This window comes from Mus caroli, chromosome 14 (assembly GCF_900094665.2).
Source record: "Mus caroli chromosome 14, CAROLI_EIJ_v1.1, whole genome shotgun sequence".
Lineage (NCBI taxonomy): Eukaryota > Metazoa > Chordata > Mammalia > Rodentia > Muridae > Mus > Mus caroli.
Genome location: NC_034583.1, coordinates 42427845 through 42431177, shown reverse-complemented (window position 1 = coordinate 42431177; position 3333 = coordinate 42427845).

The window sequence follows — 3333 nt, the reverse complement described above, 5'->3', positions numbered from 1 at the left end:
CAGAGCTAAACAAAGAATTCCCTACTGAGGAATACCGAAGGGCTGAGAAGCACTTGAAAAAAATGTTCAACATCCTTAATCATCAAGGAAATGCAAAACAAAACAACCCTTAGATTCCACCTCACACCAGTCAGAATGGCTAAGATAAAAATTCAGGTGACAGCAGATGCTGGTGAGGATGTGGTGAAAGAGGAACACTCCCCCATTGTTGGTGGGATTGCAAGCTCCTACAACCACTCTGGAAATCAGTTTTCGAGTTCCTCAGAAAATTGGACATAGTACTACCATATGTTCCAGCAATTCCATTCCTGGGCATATTCGCAGAAGATGCTCCAACTTGTAATAAGAACACATGCTCAATTATGTTCATAGCAGCCTTATGTATAATAGCCAGAAGCCAGAGAGAACTCAGATGTTCCTCAACAGAGGAATGGATACAGAAGATTTCCTACATTTACACAATGGAGTACTACTCAGCAATTAAAAATAATGAATTCATGAAATTCTTAGGCAAATGGATTCATCTTGAAGATATCATCCTGAGCGAGATAATCCAGTCATAAAAGAACACACATGATAAGCACTCACTGATGAGTGAATATTAGCCTGGAAGCTCAGAATTTTTTTTATCAGGTTTATGAGTTCTCTGGTGAAAATTTTGTGGTCAGTTATGTATACTATCATATATTCTGCAAATAGTGATAATTTGTCTTCTTCCTTTCCAATTTGTATCCTTTGTCCTCCTTTTGTTGTCTAATTGCTCTAGCTCGGATTTCAAGTACTATATTGAATAGGTAGGGAGAAATTGGGCACCCTTGTGTAGTCCCTGATTTAATGGGATTGCTTCAAGTTTCTCTCCATTTAGTTTGATGTTGGCTACTGGTTTGCTGTATATTGCTTTTACTATGTTTAGGTATGGGCCTTGAATTCTGGATGTATGTAGCCTTTCATCATGTATGGTGTTGGATTTAGTTAAATGCTTTCTCAGCATCTAATGAGATGATCATGTGGTTTTTGTCTTTGAGTTTGTTTATATAATGTATTACGTTGATGGATTTCTGTGTATTAAACCATCCCTGCATCCCTGGAATAAAACCTACTTGGTCAGGATCTATGATTGTTTTAATGTGTTCTTTTATTTAGTTTGCGAGAATTTTATTGAGTATTTTTGCATCGATATTCATAAGGGAAATTGGTCTGAAGTTCTCTTTTTATGTTGAGTCTTTGTGTGGTTTAGGTATTAGAGTAATTGTGGCTTCAGAATGAATTGGGGAGAATGCCTTCTGTTTCTATTTTGTAGAGTAGTTTGAGGAGAATTGGAATTGGGTCCGCTTTAAGGTCTGATAAAACTGCACTAAATCCATCTGGTCCTGGGCTTTTTTGGTTGGGAGACTATTAAATAAGTGCTTCTATTTCTTTAGGGGATATGGGACAGTTTAGATCATTAATCTGATCCTGATTTAACTTTGGCACCTGGTATCTGTCTAGAAAATTGTCCATTTCATCCAGGTTTTCTAGTTTTGTTGAGTATAGCCTTTTGTAACAGGATCTGATGATATTTTGGGTTTCTTCAGGACCTGTTGTTATGTCTCCCTTTTCATTTCTGATATTGTTAATTAGGATACTGTCCCTGTGTCTCTAGTTTGTCAGGCATAGGGTTTATCTATCTTGTTGATTTTCTCAAAGAACCAGCTCCTTGTTTTGTTGATTCTTTGTATAGTTCTTTTTGTTTCCACTTGGTTGATTTCATCCTTTAGTTTAATTATTTCTTGCTGTCTACCCGTCTTGAGTAAATTTCCTTCCTTTTGTTCTAGAGCTTTTAGGTGTGCTGTCAAGCTGCTAGTTCATGCTCTCTCCTGTTTCTTTTTGGTGGCACTCAGAGCTACGAGCTTTCTTCATAGGACTGCTTTTATTGTGTCTCATAGGTTTGGGTTTGTTGTGACTCAATTTTCATTAAACTCTAAAAAGTCTTTAAGTTCTTTCTTTACTTCTTCCTTTATCAAGTTATCATTGAGTAGAGTATTGTTCAGCTTCTATGTGCATGTTGTTTTTCTATTATTTATGTTGTTATTGAAGATCAATCCTTAGTCCATGGTGAAATGATAGGATGCATGGTATTATTTCAAAAGTTTTTTATCTGTTGATGTCTGTTTTTTGATCGATTATATGGTCAGTTTTGGAGAAGGTACCATGAGGTGCTGAGAAGAAGGCATATCATTTTATTTTAGGATAATATGTTATATACATATATATATATATATATATATTCGTTAAATCCATTTGTTCGATAACTTCTGTTAGTTTTATTGTGTCTCTTTTTAGTTTCTGTTTCCAGGATCTGTTCATTGATGATAGTGGTGTGTTGAAGTCTCCCACTATTACTGTGTGCAGTGCAATGTGTGCTTTAAGCTTTAACCAAAGTTTCTTTAATGAATGTGTTTGCCCTTGTATTTGGAGCATAGATGTTCATAATTGAGAGTTCATTTTGGTAGATCTTACCTTTGATGAGTATGAAGTGCCCTTCCTTGTCTTTTTTTGATAAATTTAGGTTGGAAGTCTATTTTATTGAATATTAGAATGGCTACTCCAGCTTTTTTCTTGGGACCATTTGCTTGGAATTTTTTTTCCAGCCTTTAACTCTAAGGTAGTGTCTGTCTTTGTTCCTGAAGTGGGTTTCCTGTGTACAGAAAAATATGATGCAATGATTGAAATCCAATGATTGAATAAATGGAGCTAATATATAAAGAATCCTCAAAAGAAGGCAAAAGTCACTAAGAACTAGCAACAAAAATGGAGCCTAGCATGGCTGTCCTCTGAGAAGACCAGCAAGCAGCTGACTGAGACAGATGCAGATAACTACACCCACTCATTAGTCTGAAGTCGGGGACCCCTGCGGTTGAATTAGGGGAAGACTGGAAGAAGCTGAGGAGGGTGGCCCCATAGGAAGACCAGCAGTGTCAATTAATCCAGAGTCCTGAGATCTCCCAGATGCTGAGCCTCCAACCAGGCAGCATACAAGAGCTGGTCTGAGACCCCCAATACAAATATAGCACAAGATTGCTTGGTCTGGCCTCAGTGGGAGAAGATGTGCCTAACTCTCTAGAGATTTGAGGCCCCAGGGTGTAGGGAGGCCTGGTGGGGGGCATCCTCTCGGAGACAGGGGGAAGAAGAATGGGATGAGGAACTGTGGGAGGGGGATTTGGAGGGGAGAATGGTTGTACTGTATAAAATAAAAGCAAAACATTTTTTGATTATTATTAGCAATTAAGAACAGAAAGTGAGGCATAGCCTTATACTCATTGATACAGAAGACAACTCTCTGAAGAGGGAGTT